Genomic DNA, 18,056 nt, shown 5'->3' on the forward strand with positions numbered 1-18,056 from the left:
GCGTATTTTGTTTCACTGAGATCACGGTTGCATTTCTTTGCATCCTGGGAAAGCCTCCTTCACGTCCGTCAAAACTTCGTCGTGAGAAGTTTATGGTTCTGTAATATTTGTCCTTTCGAGTATCATCGTCGTCATTTCTGCCATCTGTCGCCCATTTCTACATAGTAAAGAAGGATTTCATAAGTCAGTGAGGTTTTTAAGCTGAGAACGGAGTGTTGGAGAATGTCAGTCTATATCATGCGGGTCATGGAAATTTGTCTAAATCTGGTGAGACGGTTGTTTCGTTGGCAAACCAAAGAAGATATATGAATTTCCAGCATGATGTGTTAATAATGGGACAGCAACTAGCGTTAATCTGTTTGATGTAGAAAACAGCAAAAGTTGTGAAAGTCAGTTTCATTTAATTGATGACTAAGTCACCGGTCAATTTAACCCATCTTCAGATTATCCAAACAAACAAAATGTTGTGTGTTGTGTATTTGTCCTGTCAGTGTATACTGAAAGACTGTAAGTGTGTGTACAATCATAATATGATTTGCATGCTATTACGGAATGATCTGAAGAAGATGGGTTCAGGTAACCAAAAACTAGTCATCAATTAAATAAAACTTTGGCTGTTCTACACATCGAACATAAAAGACGTGCCTTTGCAGTGATGAAGACATTCGAAATATGATTTCGCACGCTAATTGCCTTTGTAACAATCTGTTAATCTTATGACGGGTAAGCCGGTTAGAATCCCGGTCGTGGTAGAAATTTTCACTGCCATTATCTGTCGGGCAATGAGAGGAGAAACGGTAGCCGTGAAGTTCCTGAGCATTAGTTTCTGGGTTCGATTCCAAGCCTCTTCACATTGTCTCATGAAGTGAGGGTATGTGACACTGTTGATGGTGATATGTCCGTCGTCTAGGGACCGTCTTGGCGACCTCCTTGGTGCTTGCCGAGAGGAGGAGACTATGTCCGGCACCGAGTTTCACCCTCTTCCTTCTCTCATCATCATATAACATAAACATAAAACTACACTACACACACATCCATTTCACTCACCTACATTCCACAAATAAATATACGACACAGCTCTTACAAATCCGCAAGTTAAGAGGCCAGTGTGCACGGATGCCAAACACCCTTTCCACTCTGTGGTTGAGCCCACCTGTGGGATATCCCAGCCGACTACGCGATACGACGTTTAACATTTAATGATGGCTATGCCTTTCTTTTCATTTCTATGAACAGTGCGCTTCCTCAAGAATCGTAAATAACTTAGCATTTATCAACCGGGCCCCGCAAGAAATACGGCCCTGCAATGAACTTGTGACATCACACTAGTCGCCTTGTCCGTCATACTTCACTAACGATCGGCGCCGTGCTGGGCCCACGAGAAAAAAGTACGTCATTTAAAAAGTATCCACTATAGGTCTTAACGTTGTCGTGTATCATCGACAGAATGCATTCATTTAAATGCACAGTTAAGAGTTATTAATCTCTTCTGAACTGGTTACTCGATCTCCGACCTGACGGCTGCTGGCACTCATAAGACCTGCAGTGTCATATGCTGCGACGTGGTCTGTCTTTCTCACGAGTCTCGTTACCAACCAGCCGAACCACTCCTTGATAGAGTATCTCAGCTGGAGGTGAATGACACTGTGGCACAGCATGCTGTGTTCATGGCGAGGTCCAGTCGCCGACGGGGAGTGTGCGACACAGATGTGCGAATACTCGAGGTCCCCGGTGCGCCGTGGGGCAGAGTTGGAACAGACTGCTCTAGCAAGTGGGAAGCGAAAGCCATCAACACACGCAGTTTGCTGGACGGACGCTGGCGCATTCAATAACTGCGGGGCGCAGCTGGGCTTGGCTCGGTGACCTCAGTGGAACCGATGTTACACCAAAGTTCCGTCACCGGTTTACGCACCGTGGCATTTTGCGGGATAGAACTAATGAATAATGCAGAGGCGCTTAGTAGGCATGAAAATGCAGATCTGAAGTAATCAGTTAGCTGCTGGTGTGATTTTGTCCGAGCATCCTATGAATTTCATAAATGTGTGATAGACTCTGCAGACTGCTTCACAGTAGTTCGCACAGATTAAGCTCGACGCAGTGTAGCATTTTTGTCCAACATATAAGTGAAAGTGTGGGTATTATTCCAAATCTAATGCCGCGCCTACGCAGTGGCGTGACTCTCAAAGTAGCACCACGGGAGTCCAAAGATTGACCTTCACTTTTATATTGAAGCCATTTCAGATACATTAGAAAATGAAATCATTTTAGATCCACTGGAAAATGAAGCAACTTCCAAAACCATTAAACAATGGATTCAATATAAAAGTGGAAACCGGTAGTGGACTGGAATAAAGAACCTTTTAGCAACTGGAGCGCTTATTCATTAATTCAGCACACAATTGCGGTGCAGCCACACTCTCCAAACACGAAGAAAATAATACCAAGGTAATAATTTTTTTATTGTAGGGCACTGTAGCCGTCTGTTGAAATATAATGTACATTTTCCACCTCTTCTGTTGTTTACGTGCATCAACTTTGCTTAATCAAGCACAATTAGCCAGTTTATTACGACATGTTGACATGCGCCCTACACACCTGAGAATGGTGTGTAATGCCGAAATTGTCCAATTTTACCTAATTAAATAGAGTAAATATGTGCGAACAACATCCTAGATGGAACCTGCACAATGCATTTCATTGCCAATGGTAGTAGCGCAGTTAATGAAGGATACCTTAAGGTATTACAGAGTGTTGTTAGTGAGGGATACCTTATGGTAACGCAGGGCGTACTTGGTAAGAGATATCTTACGGTGTTAAAGAGCAGCTGCGGGTACCAGCTTCATATTTCCATGGAATCTTGGTCAGGTAGTGTCACTGTAAGCGAAATCCGCCACTTCCAGCAGACGCGAATCCATGTACGCATCTAGGGAAACGAGGTGTCACAATTTGTACTATCTTCTCCATCTCTCTCCATCCTGAAAGTATTGCTTGTGGCCATCTACACTTTTAACGTGCCACGGATGGCTACAATTTCAATAATAATAACAATAAAATTTATAAAATGTTTAATATAATTACAAAGTTTGTTTGGATCAGTAATTAGACATCGATTTAGCACCACACTCAGGAATTGCTATTGACAGAAATATGGCGTTTGAAAAGTATATGTCAGAGAGTTTGAAAAAAACATGTCACACAATAAATAGTAAACGAAATGAATTTTCATTGCGTAGCGTATTGTGCGCTGATATCTGATCTTTGAAAGTCGGGAGACGAGGTACTGGCGGAAGCAAAGCTGTGAGCACGGGTCGTGGGTGCCCGGGAAGCTCAATTGGTAATTTGCTCGAAAAAGCAAAGATCACGGGTTCGAGTCCCGGTCTGGCCCATAGTTTTAATCTGCCAGGAAGTTTCAATACTAAACGGCCATTAATATTACAGCTTTATAATTTACGTGGTATAAAGTTGAAGTATTTGACTTAGTACTACGACCATGAACACAGTTCTGAAGATTATGGATATATGAGCTTGTGAATGAGGGCAGGCCGTTTATTTTAGTTAGTTTGGGAAGTAGTTTTTTCTTTCTTCTCTCTCTCTCTCTCTCTCTCTCTCTCTGTCTGTCTTCGCTTGCTTAACATCCTTTGGTTCATCAGTTCTACCTGTGGGCTTACAAACAGGGTCGAATTTGTTGTTGTTAGCAGATACGAATAGTCTTGGAATGGGTCACTAGGATGTTTTTTGCAATTTGTTGCCCTTCAGTGGGTGCCCCCTCAGCCATCTCAATAGTGATGTCAATTACGACGATAAGAACGTAAGGATAACACAACAACCAGACTCCAAGCGAAGAAAATCTCCATCACGGCTGGGAATCGAACCCGGGCCCCTTCGCTTAGCAACCCGCAAACTGATCTCGCAGCTACGGAGACAGACCGCCAGGATGTTAAGCCGATACACGCGGGCAGGCCCCCAGACAAGCACCTGAAAAGCGCTCTGTGTTAAATGTAGTTTATAGTTCATAGAATTCGTTGCCATTTCGAGACTCGGTTTTCATGGCACTCTCTTCTCCGAAAGATAACTGAGAATTTGGAAAGCGACATGCTCGTAAGTAGGAATATAAACACTTCTGCTCAAGTGTGTGTTGCATCCCCCTCTCCCCCACTTCTGGATCCACGCCTCGTCTCCATTGGACCGTAGATAATTTTATTTATTTATTTATTAATTTTTGGCCTTCACCATAGATACTCCATTTAGTCATCTACAGTTACTATTTAGCGTTCAACAGATATACTATTCATCCATCAACAATTACAAATACGAATAGATGTTTTCCGAAAATATATAAACATAGAAATTACAGAAAATAACAAGCCACTATTTCTTCATTATTAGCAAAAACAGGAAGCTTCCGAATTCTCAATATAAAAGTAGTAATTAAATTTTTCTTCACAAAAAAGTTTTACCAATAGGTTCGTACAGTCATAGATCTTTGAGTTACTATAATGTTAATTACAATACGCTACCTGCAAATTAAAATTTTGTTAATTAATCACTGAAAAGGGTATTACACCTTCTGTGGGTCCGTGACCAGATTTTAAAATTGCTAACTAAATCAAGTATTGTTAGACATTAAGGAACGCCTTGTCATTCTGTAGTAGAAGACCAATAATGCTTGTAGGGAGTGATACTCTGATCTTTCTCATATCTGCGGGAAATTGTTCTGTATGTTGCTAGAACTAGGGGCAAGCGAAGATTATATCATTAAGCCTGGAATAGTCGCACTCCAATTATATTCCACATCTCCTCCTAAACTACTGTACCAATTTGAATCGAACATAGTACACGTATCATTTATTGTCTGGAAAGAATTACTGTGGGGGTAAGAACCACCCATCTATCAAAGGGGAGGTAGTGGGTGTGAAAAAGTAGTGTAGCCCATGACGCATGAATACCAACATTTTAGTCACCGAGTATTTGAGAATGAGATGGCTTTTAGACTTACAACAAACTACACACATAATTTCAAACCTTTACGAAACTTTTTCTTGCTGACAACGAGCAAAACATGTTGAAAGGAAAAAGTTTATCGCTTATTACATTTTCGTTGTTCATGCAGTAAAACTGCCGCATGAAGCATAAAACTGTCGCGTGGAGCATGACGTTTTAATTTATTACTTCATCACTACTAATTGTATCCGTGACATTTTGCAAATAGCATTCACGTATAGCACTAAATGTACAATAAAATTTACATCACTATACGACGCTTAGTTGAGGAGATATGGCGAGATAAACAATGAGATGCATGAAAGACTACGGCATCACGCAAGACTTTTAAGTTTATTACTTGGTTGCTACTAACTCTATTCGCAATACATCCCGCAGACAGTAACCACTTATGTTGCTAACGTACCTACAAAACTGTGTGTCGCACAAAAATATATCATTGTACGACACACAGTTTAGGAGATATGACGTCGAATAATGAGATGCGTTAAAAAGTGCGGCGTCATGTATGACTTTTTAATTTATTACTTTCTTAGTACTAACTCTATTCAGAACACATTTTGGAGACTGTAGTCACAAATAAAACTGGATGTACCTGCAAAATTGTATTACTGTACGGCACATAGTTCAGGAGATACTACGTCATAAATATTGAGCTGCGTCCAAATAAAACTGCAGGGCGAAATTTATTAGACGTACAGGTGAACTATATGTGCAAATACGTGTGAAATATGTTAAATACACTACTGATCATTAAAACTGCTACACCAAGAAGAAATGCAGATGATAAACGGGTATCCATTGGACAAATACATTATACTAGAAATGACATCTGATTACATTTTCACGCAATTTGGGTGCATAGATCCTGAGAAATCAGTACCTAGAACAACCACCTCTGGCCGTAATAACGGCCTTGATACGCCTGGGCATTGAGTCAAACACAGCTTGGAGGGCGTGTACAGGTACAGCTGCCCATGCAGCTTCAACACGATACCACAGTTCATCAAGAGTAGTGAATGGCGTATTGTGACGAGCCAGTTGCTCGGCCACCATTGACCAGACGTTTCCAGTTGCTGAGAGATCTGGAGAATGTGCTGGCCAGGGTAGCAGTCGAACATTTTCTGTATCCAGAAAGGCCCGTACAGGACCTGCAACACGCGGTTGTGCATTATCCTGCTGAAATGTAGGGTTTCGCAGGGATAGAATGGAGGGTAGAGCCACGGGTCGTAACACATCTGCAATGTAACGTCCACTGTTCAAAGTGCCGTCAATGCGAACAAGAAGCGACTGAGACGTGTAACCAATGGCAACCCATACCATCACGCTGGGTGATACGCCAGTATGGCGATGGCGAATACACGCTTCCAATGTGCGTTCACCGCGATGTCGCCAAACACGGATGCGACCATCATGATGCTGTAAACAGAATCTGGATTCATCCGAAAAAATGACGTTTTGCCATTCGTGCACCCAGGTTCTTCGTTGTGTACACCATCGCAGGCGCTGCTGTCTGTGATGCAGCGTCAAGGGTAACCGCAGCCATGGTCTCCGACCTGATAGTCCACGCTGCTGCAAACGTCGTCGAACTGTTCGTGCAGATGGTTGTTGTCTTGCAAACGTCCGCATCTGTTGACTCAGGGATCGAGACGTTTCTGCACGATCCGTTACAGCGAAGCGGATAAGATGGCTGTCATCTCGACTGTTAGTGATACGAGGCCGTTGGGATCCGGCACGGCGTTCCGTATTACCCTCCTGAACCCACCGATTCCGTAGTCTGCTAACAGTCAGAGCCAACGCGAGCAGCAATGTCGCGATACGATAAACCGCAATCGCGATAGGCTACAATCCGACCTTTATCAAAGTCGGAAACGTGATGGTACGCATTTCTCCTCATTACACGAAGCACACAACAACGTTTCACCAGGCAAAGCCGGCCAACTGCTGTTTGTGTATGAGAAATCGGTTGGAAACTTTCCTCATGTCAGCACGTTGTAGGTGTCGCCACCGGCGCCAACCTTGTGTGAATGCTCTGAAAAGCTAATCATTTGCATATCACAGCATCTTCTTCCTGTCGGTTAAATTTCGCGTCCGTACCACGTCATCTTCGTGATGTAACAATTTTAATGGCCAGTTGTGTATATGTGAAATATATTTGACATGTGCATATGCCGGCAAAGCCACGTGTAAGAAGATCTTCCTAATCCCTGGAACGATTTCAGCCAAATTTGGTATACGTATTAGGTACAATCTAGAAAGAAATGCTGTGGAGGTAAGAGCCACCTGCGTCGTATTGGGGTGAGCGTGATAACGTGGAGAGAGAAAGGAGGAGGAGGAGGAGATGGACAGACAGTGAGGGTGGGGGTAGGAGAGAAGCACAGACAGGAGGAGTAGGAGTGGGAGACAGACAGAGAGAGAGGACGGGGAAGAGGAGAAGACGGACAGAGAAAGGAAAGAGGATATGGACAGAGGCAGAGGGAGGAAGAGATAGTCAGAGAGAGAGAGGGAGGAGGAGATCGACAGATAGGGAAGGAAATGGACAGGAGACGGACACAGAAAGGAAAATGGAGGAGATGAACAGGGCGATGGGGGGAGGAGAGGGGGGAGGAGGAGATGGATAGAGAGTGAGGGAAGGAAGAAACTGATAGAGGAGGTGAGGAGGAGATAGAGGGGAGAAGGAGATGGAGAGAGTGGAGAAGGAACAGATGGACGGAGTGGAGGAGCAGATTGACAGGGTGAGGGGGAAGAAGGAGACGGACAGAGAGTGGGAATGGAGGAGATGGACAGAGAAAGAGGAAAGGAAGAGCTGGACTATCAGAAGGCTGGAATAAATACGTATCCTGGCAACGCCAGGTACTCAGTGTTCTTTAGAAAATTGTGAAACTTACTTACTGGACGCCCCTCGTATCTCCAACATCCGAATTATTGCAATCACAATGCCTCGTAGAAAAAAAACTGCGGTTTGTTCAGGTACATTTTATCTCCATAATGGACGAGATAAATTTAATCCTAATCAGGTGCGACGCGAGACGCGTAATTGTGGCGACAGTGGGGGGAATTGAGTTGCTAAGTATCTTACATTGGAGAATCCAGCGAAGAGCCCCTTGCGACGCTTCTGGGCCGGCGCCGGGGCGTGCTGCGCCGTTGTAATTTGGGCAGCAGCGGCAGACGGCGGCCCATCACGGCCAGCCATTCAGCCGGCGTGATTGCCGCCCGGCTCGACGAAACACCGCCGGCGCGAGCGGGAGGGAGCTGCGCGGCCCGCAGCCTACGGCCGGCAGCCCGGCCCAGTCCAGCGCCGGGATTGGATTTTTTCCCTCTCGCACTCTCGCTGCGAATGATTAGCCGTGCGCGCACACAGCCAGGATTGCAGTTACTGAAAGGAAATTGTCCCCCGGGCCCGCTCTGCGCTGCTGCTGCGACTGATAAATCCTGAGCGCCGGCCGGCTCTGCACCTCCCGGCTCCGACACTTCAAAAGAAGAGCTTCCGGTTAATAAATCCGATTCAGATTGAGGTGTGGTAATTATTTTTCTTTGTCGCGCCGCCGCGGACTCGCCTTTTCCCCGCCCGACGGGTTGTTCCCGCCTCTGGCGCTGGACGGGACACGCCGGGAGAGCAGACCAGCTCTCTCTCCCACCTTTTTTTCTTTTTTTAAAAAAAAAAAAAAGGACGGCAGCTCTTTGCTTTCATTCTCGCTTTGCGGAGAGCTCCGCGCCCCGTGTTTGCACAGTTGTCGCGCTGCACGGATGCGCTACTGGTTCGACCGCGCGAGTGGGTGTCCGTTACCAGTCGAGAGCGGGCGACGAAACGAGCCATCTACCGAGGCCGAACGCTTCCAACTACCTTGTGAATGAAAGTGAAACAGTAACGGTACAACAAATTACGTTAATTTCCACTGAACATTATAGTAAAACGTTTAGCAATTGAAAACTGGTACTTTTTTAAAATTTACTTGCTTGTAGGGTTGAGGAGACAATGGCGATGACAATAGTTCTAAATTTATTCGAACTAAATTCGCTGAGCACGAATAACTTCGCATCATCTGTGTTGGATATGGATATACTATCTGTTAGTGACATACACAATTTGTGCCGAACCGGGACTTGGACCCCGATTTACTGCTTCTCGTAAGTGCTCAGCGATCCGTGTACGCCTCTGGACCAAGCTAAACTTCCGTATGTCGTATTGTCTACATTCCTATACATTCTCAAATGGCTCTAAACACTATGGGACTTCACGTCTGAGGTCATCAGTCCCCTAGACTTAGAACTACTTAAACCTAACTAACCTAAAGACATCACACACATCCATGCCCGAGGCAGGATTCGAACCTACGACCCTAGCAGTAGCGCGGTTCCGGACTCAAGAGCCTAGAACCTCTCGGTCACAGCTCCTTATACATTCTCCTACATTCACGGGTCTCGAGTCCTCATACTCTTGTTCTGATTGACGCGGAATACAGAGTAGAACTGTGAGAAATAGGTAATGAATGGTATAGGGATGTAGACAGTGTGACATATGGAAGTCTGGATCGGAACCCAATTTTGACCTTGATATCGTCCGTGTTTATGTCACGTCCTGTGTCCTACTCAAGAAGCATTTCATCAAGTCCTGTATCCTACCCAAGAAGCATTCAGTCTTGTATAGGGATGTAGGCAGTGTGACATACGGAAGTTTGGATCGGAACCCAATGTTGACCTTGATATCGTCCGTGTTTATGTCACATCCTAAATCCTACTCAAGAAGCATTTCATCATGTCCTGCATCCTACCCCAGATGCATTTCTTCCATGTTTACGTCATGTTCTGTGTCCGCCAAAGAACCATTTCGTCTGTGTGTCCTACCCAAGAGCATTTTGTCCGTGTTTACATCATGTCCTGCTCAAGAAGCATGTCGTTTGTGTTTACGTTACGTTTCGGTGTCCGGTCCAAAAAGTATTTCATCCGTGGTTACGTCATGTCCTGTACCCTACCTGAGAAGCATTTCGTCCGTTTTTACATCATATCTTGTGTCGTACCCAAGAAACATTTCGTCCGTGTTTACGTCATGTCCTGTGTCTTACCCAAGAAGCATTTCGTCCGTGTTTACGTCATGAACTGTGTTCTACCCAAGAAACATTTCGTCCGTGTTTACATCATGTCCTGGCCAACGGCCTTGCCGCAATGGTAACACCGGTTCCCGTCAGAGCATTGAAGTTAAGAGCTGTCGGGCTGGGCTAGCACTTGGATGGGTGACCATCCGGTTTGCCGAGCACTGTTGGCAAGCGGAGCGCACTCAGCCCTTGTGAGGCAAAGTAAGGAGTTACTTGAATGGGAAAGTAGCGGCTCTGATCTCATAAACTGACTTGAGAGAGCGATGTGCTGACCACCTATCCCTCCATATCCGCATCCATTGACGCCTGTGGTCTGAGGATGACAAGGCGTCCGGTCGGTACCGTTGGGCCTTCCAAGGCCTGCTCGGACGGCGATTAGTTTTTAGTTTTACATCAGGTCCTACGTGCTACCCAAGAAGCAAGAAGCTTTTCGTCCGTGTTTACTTCATATCCCCTGTCGGACCCAAGAAGCATTTCAGGACTACATGTTAATCTGGCAGTGATGGTAGAACCAAAAAAGGAATCCAGTAAACAAATTATTCATTGGCACACATAAATCAGATTGTATATAAAAAAAAAACTAAAAATTGTGTCGGTACAAACACAAAAATTTAAAATTTAATAAGGGATTAATATCATAATTACTTAAAATTTTCACCTTTGATCTAGGGGTATTACACCGATGTTACGAGAAGATTAGAGGTGGAGAAACTATGATTTCATTACCGTTTTTTGATCTGGAGGCTTGTTGCTTAGCAATAGAAGCAAAACGCTGACATTTTGTCTAGGTCCCCAGCTAGTTTCATACTAAGACTGACACATCTTCCCTATCATGAAGCTGCATTACCACTTAGATAGTGAACTGGTACTGCCTACAGTATGCACTCATTGCCATAGTGATTGATGACGCAGATAATTCATAATATAATGTATTAGTTGTAGATTCTGTGTGTAACGAGCTTCCTTGAGTCAAATCATGGATTTGACAATCCAGTGTAAGTTAGAATCATCCAGATAATTTGTTAAAAATGACAAGAAAGTATCAAGTGAATTTAGCAGGATGATTGTCAGATATATGCTGCAATGTTACAAATTCTCAATTAGACAAGTGACAGGAAGAATACGATAGCTCAGCCGAAGTGTTCGTTGAGCAGGCTGGCAGAGAAAGCTCGCGCATCGAATACGCGGCTGCGCCAGTTGCTACTGTATTGACTAGAAGCTGAAATATCTGAAAATTAGGCAATTATGTTCGAAATTCTGAGAAAAATAGGGATAAGCTATAGGGAGATGAGGGTAATATACGAGGGTTGGAACTTAAATAGTGACAATTATTTATTCACAACCGATACAAAAGAGTTACATATTTGCACCTGTTACTGTCGTGCAAAGTAGTCACCAGCGTTGTGTAGAACCCGTTGCCAGCGATGTGGAAGGCGTAGTATACCGTTAGCAGAGCCTGTTCTGTTGATGGTGCGAATGGAGCGGTCTATTGCCTGCCGAATCTCTGGAACAGTTCTGAAGCGAATGCCACGAAGTGGTTCCTTCATCTTCGGAATCAAATGAAAGTCACAAAGACTTAAGACCGGGGAGTGTGGTGGATTGTACAGTACTTCCCAATCCCATCGACCGAACAGAGCAGCCACAGCTTGCGCTCTACGCGCCCGCGCATTGTCGTGCAAAATTATGATTGAGTTGCTCAGAAAGTGTCGCCACTTCTTTCGCAAAGCTGGTCGCAGGTGATACTCCAAAAACGAACAGTAATACTGTGCATTGACCGTCTGCAGTGGGGAACGTAATGCGTTAGGATAACACCTAGTATACGAGAATCACCATAACGTTATACCGCTCCATTCGCACCATCAACAGAACAGGCTCTGCTAACGGTATACTACACATTCCACACCGCTCGCAACGGGTTCTACACAACGCTGATGACTATTTTGAAGGACAGTAACAGGTGCAAACATGTAACTCTTTTGTATCGGTTGTGAATAAACAGTTGCCACTATTTAAGTTCCAACCCTCGTACAATGTGTACAAGAACCAAGAGGGAATAATGAGAGTGGACGACCAAGAACAAAGGGCTCGGATTAAAAAGAGTGTAAGACAGAGATGTAGTCGTTTCCCGCCTACTGTTCAATCTGTACATCGAACAAGCAATGATGGAATAATAGAAAGGTTCAGGAATGGAATTAAAATTCAATGTGAAATGATATCAATGATACGATTCGCTGATGACGTTGGTATCCCGAGTGAAAGTGAAGGAGAACTACATGATATGCTGGACAGAATGAACGCACTACAGAATACGGGATGAGAGCAAATCGAAGAAAGACAAAAGTAACGAGAAGTATGGGGAAATGAGAACTGCGAGAAACTTATCAGGATTGGTGGTCACGAAGTAGACGAAGTTAAGGAATTCAGCAACCTAGGCAGTAAAATAACTAATGATGGACGAAGCAAGGTGGCCAAACGGGCATTCCTGGCCAAGAGAAATCTACTAGTATCAAACATAGGCCTTAATTTGAGGGCCGGCCGGAGTGGCCGGGCGGTTTTAGGCGCTACAGTCTGGTACCACGCGACCGCTGCGGTCGCAGGTTCGAATCCTGCCTCGGGCATGGATGTGTGTGATGTCCTTAGGTTAGTTGGGTTTAAGTAGTTCTAAGTTCTAGGGGACTGATGACCTCAGAAGCTAAGTCCCATAGTGCTCAGAGCCATTTGAATCTTAATTTGAGGAAGAAATTTCTGCGAACGTACGTTTGGAGTACAGCGTTGTATGGTAGTGGAACATTGACTGTGGGAAAAACGGAACAGAAGAGAATCGAAGCATTTGAGATGTGGTGCTACAGACGAATGTTGAAAATTAGGTGCACTAATAAGGTAAGGAATGAGGAGGTTCTGCGCAGAATCTGAGAGGAAAGGAATATGTGGAAAACACTTACAAGGAGAAGGGACAGGATGGTAGGACATAAGTTAAGACATGGGGGAATGACTTCCATGGTACTAGAGGGAAGCGTAGAGGGCAAAAACTGTAAAGGAAGACAGAGATTGGAATATATCTAGCAAATAACTGAGGACGTTGGTTGCAAGTGCTACTCTGAGATGAAGTGGTTGGCACAGGATAGGAATTCGTGGTGGGCTGCATCAAACCAGGCAGAAGACTGATGACCCCCCCAAAAAAATGGCAATGAGTTTTACTCTTATTTCCATGATTCGGATCTAAAGCGTGGTTATGAATAATATCCAGATGCACCAGTTTGTTCTCAAACGTCGCAAATAACTAGCAGGGACAGTTATTTGGGCAGTTTTTCTCTTCAGTATCTGTCACAGATACTTCTGTTTTTCTGTCTTAAGCGTAATGCATACTAAAAAGTTTTTTCAGTGGAACAGTTTCACTTTTTTAGCGTAACCAGATGCTATTAACATTATGAGTAAATAACATTCTCTTTAATATTACACACTTAAAAACAGTATTTCTTAAGAATCTTGCCATTGGCATCACCTCTAACAAATACCCACAAAGTAATTTCATAAGCTACGAGTAACATATGGTTTCAAAGCAGAAAAGCGAACTGTGGAAGGAAATCTTACATAATAACCGAAAAATAGGAATCAAAAAGCCACGAAGAAAATGAAAGCAAGGAACACAAAATGCTCACGGTAATGTCTCGAATATGTCATCCTTAAACAAAACTGTCATTCAGTTTTCTCCTTTCATGTTATCACAGACTGTAATTCAGCTTGCCCTGCACTCATTCATTTGCTCCATTTTCTACATGGCTTTTTGGGTCCTGGTTTTCGGCAACTTTTCAAAATTTCCTTACAACAGTTTGTTTTTCTGATTTGAAACTACGTATTACTCGTAGCTTACGTTGTGGGTGTTTGCAATTGGTAATCAATATTATGTTGTTTTTTCATTTGTATTACTATGCGCTAGTTATACTTCTAGTAATCTGCGTGACAATGTGCAAAACGAAACCACGAGCTCATGCACAATTTAAATTTTAAAGAAAATTTTGCCTGAAATAGTAGATTACACACTTCAATAATCTTCACACCACAATGCTTCATAAGAATATGTCACAATGGTCGCACCTACGCAATTATGTGAGACAAAATGCTAACAAAAAAATAAATAAGTAGAAGAATGCGCTAGATATATCGGCTTTGCTTTTACACAGCGCTAGATTTACCACTAGACCACAAATACATACAACACAAAAGCAGCTCAAGTGGAAAGCAACACTTTCTGCAGGGAATGTCCACATCCTACCGTGTTGCCATTTCGTACAGATGATCGTTGTGTTATTTTATTTCAGTAATTACAAAGTCAAGTCGAAAGTAAACACTGGGTAGCCGAAACAGCTGCTGATTGGCAGCTCAGACGAACCAGGAAGTGAATGTTTTGAACAGGCCGCAATCCTCCTTCAGGGAGTCACAATTCCTATCCATTGTTGAGAATCCTTCGTTATGGCAGAATCATGCGCCAGTCAAATCTGCAGTTCGGTGATGTGTTGGAATGATTCTAGCTTCTTATGCTTAAGGTCGAAGTTCGATTCACACATCTGGCAACTATTTTCAGAAAGCACGAACAGACACCACTCACCTCTAGTAACGTAAACTAAACAACTAAACAACGTAGTGTTACACCGTGATTTAAATTCCGCTGGTGAAGAAGAATTCAATAACTAGCGTCTCTTCTTGTGGAATCAACAACGACGATATGAGTGAGGTGTGGTTTCCAGTGATCACAGAACGTGTCGCCGCTTTATTTCCAATTCAGGCATGCGAACATCTCACTACTGATGAAATAAACAAATATTTCATGTCTGTTCCTGGCTGGAAGAAGACAGTAATAGGTTCGAATCCCAATAAGTCAAAAATATTTTGTGGCGTCATTTTGGTTTGTCATCCGATTGCTGGTGAAAAATTCGGTATCTATCATCTGGGAGTCGTTAGCTACAATTCGATTAGGTGCTGTGTTCAAACACCCGTCTAACACGAACTTCACATCAAGTCATTTCAAGTTTAAATATGTGCACACTTTGTTATTTGTGATTCAAATCATATTTAAGACCTTTCATGATTAATTAACAGGACAATGGTTGCTGGGTGGGAATCCCGAGTCCTGGTCCAGTACAAATATTTCTTCGTGTAATTTCAAGTTGAAACTTGCTGTTTGACATTTCATTTATTATAATAGATGTGAGTTTATAAGCGTTTCATTTGGACTGATAGCCATACACTGTATTGTTCTCTATTGGTCTCTGGTAGTAACGGTTTTGAATAGTCAAACGACTGTAACGAAGAGAGAGTGTAGAAGACCTGCAAGACAGTTATGTTATGTGGGTTGCATACAAATCAGGCGGAACATTATTCAGGTCCTTCGAATAGTTTTGAGCGCGATAGTACATAAGATGCGTTGTCAAATTAACTAAACGGCTAGGAGTATGTATGTACACAAGATGCCCAGCAGGCATGGTCACTATTCAGGGATATGACAGGGACGATCATTCGAAGCAAAAAAGTCTGGCAAACATGAGCTCTAAAATGCTTACCTTAAGAACTAAGAGCACTTCCCCATCTTCGCTACTGAGAAAAACATCTCTTGTACTGAATAACTGCTCATGGCTCTAAAGGTATGCGTTTTAGAGCCCATGTTTACTAGATAATTTTTTCTTGTTTTGGTCCAAAGTATGCAAAACAAAGAGCGAAAAATTGCTGGTAGCTCTTAAAATGTGCATTTTAGAGCCCATATACTTTTTGCGTCGAATGCTCATTTCTATCATATTTTTGAATGTTGACCATTGTTCCTAGGACATAAGCTGTACGCAACCTTTCCTCGAACCCTTAGTGTTACAGACTCGCGCCCTTTACAAGTGCCTTAAAACGAGAAAACAATTTTCTGTAAAGTTATGATTCCCACATTACTGTCATTTTTGGAAAGTGCAAGATACCAACATTATGAAACTGAATATTAACTAAGTTATGTTTAAAAAGACAGACTTACACAATAGCAAACGAAAAACTTCTTCAAGACGAACATAAAAGAAGGAAAATCAGGGTTCAAATGTAAAAAACCAGAACCAGCGCAATATGCGTATGTGAGAGGGCGTATCGTAGAACGTTATACCGACCAATAGTGGCACTCTTTTCCGGGCAACGGGATGTTTACGTTGCTCCTGGCGGCGTCGACGCGCATCTGACAGGACGGCACACTACCTCACTATGGACAAAAGGAATGATTCCAGTCTACGAGGACCCTCGGGGTGCAGGTAAGCCGTGACTTAGTGAGCGGGTAGTTTCTAGGAATACTGAGCGCAAATTTTAGATTTTTGTATGGTTACAATATTTACTGGAAGCAGTTATCATACATCCCCGTATTTCATCTGTACTAGCTCCAGAATTTGAAAGAGTATTCCAGTACTGTTAAAAGCTTTCTCTAAACGCACATACACTATTGACGAAGCTTTGCCTTTCTTGAACCTATATTCTAAACTCAGTATTGCCTCACGTGTTCCTACATTTGTCGGGGACTTAAAATGATCTTCTCCGAGATCGGATTCTGCTAGATTTTGCGTTCTACTCACTGATCGTGCATAATGTATAAACGAGGTCAGGCGGCATCAAATACTCTCAGACAAAAGAACGACGCACCTCGAAGGAATATCCGAATGGGACGGAAATCGGTAGATGTAGACCTATAGACAAACAAATGATTATAATTTCAGAGAAACTGAGTAATTTATTCAAGAGAAAGTCCTTCTCTGATCATTATTCAAGCAATTATTCTGCTAGACATTGACAGATGGAGTTGCTGAGGGATATCGTGCCGAATTCTGTCCACCTGGTGCGTTAGATCGTCGAACTCAGAGCTCGTTTGGGGGAGGGGGGGGGGGGGCGCTGCCCTTAATGCTCCAAACTTTCTCAGTTGGCACAGATCTGGCACTCTTTCTGGGAAAAGTAGTGTTTAGCAAGAACGAAGATAAGCCGTAGAAGTTATTGTCGTGTGCGGAAAATCATTTTCTTTCAGAAATGTAAGCCCAGGATGATGTTTATGAAGGGCAACAGAACGGGGCGTAGAATATCATCGACGCACGGCTGTGCTGTACGGGTACCGCAGATCGCATCCAAAGGGGTCTTGCTCTGAAAATAAATGGCACACCAGACCGTGATTCCTGGTTGTCGGGCCACATGGCGGCAAACGGGTTGGCATCCCACCGCTCTCCGGTGCGTCTACAGAGCCGTCCCCGGCCTGAAATCTGCCGGCCGGTGTGGCCGAGCGGTTCTAGGCGCTACAGTCTGGAACCGCGCCACCGCTACGGTCGCAGGTTCGAATCCTGCCTCGGGCATGGATGTGTGTGATGTTCTTAGGTTAGTTAGGTTTAAGTAGCTCTAAGTTCTAGGGGACTGATGACCTTTGAAGTTAAGTCCCATAGTGCTCAGAGCCAGAGCCTGAAATCTCACTGACTCCATGGCAAGTCATCCTGGGCTTACATTTCAGCAAGATAACACCCACCTGCACACGGCGAGAGTTTCTACTACTTGTCATCGTGCTTGCCAAAGCCTACCTTGGCCAGCAAAGTAGCCGGATCTCTCCCCAACTGAGAACGTTTGGAGTATTATGATAAGGGACCCGTATCCAGCTCGGGATTTTGACGACCTAGCGCTTCAGTTGGACCGAATTTGGCACGACATCCCTCAGGAGGACATCCAACAACTCTATTAATCAGTGCCAAGTCGAATAACTGCATGCATCAGCGCCAGAGGTGGATCAACGCATTACTGACGTGCTCAGTTTGTGGAGCTCTCTCTCGTGAATAAATCATCCTACTTTTCTGAAATTCTAGTGATTCGTTTGTCTGTACTTGTACGTCACATCTACCGATTTCCGGATTTCCGTCCCATTCGGATTATTCCTTCGTCGTTTGCTTGTCATAGAGTGAATTTACTTCTCTTGAT

The sequence above is a fragment of the Schistocerca piceifrons genome, chromosome 2, assembly GCF_021461385.2.
Source record: "Schistocerca piceifrons isolate TAMUIC-IGC-003096 chromosome 2, iqSchPice1.1, whole genome shotgun sequence".
Taxonomy (NCBI): domain Eukaryota; kingdom Metazoa; phylum Arthropoda; class Insecta; order Orthoptera; family Acrididae; genus Schistocerca; species Schistocerca piceifrons.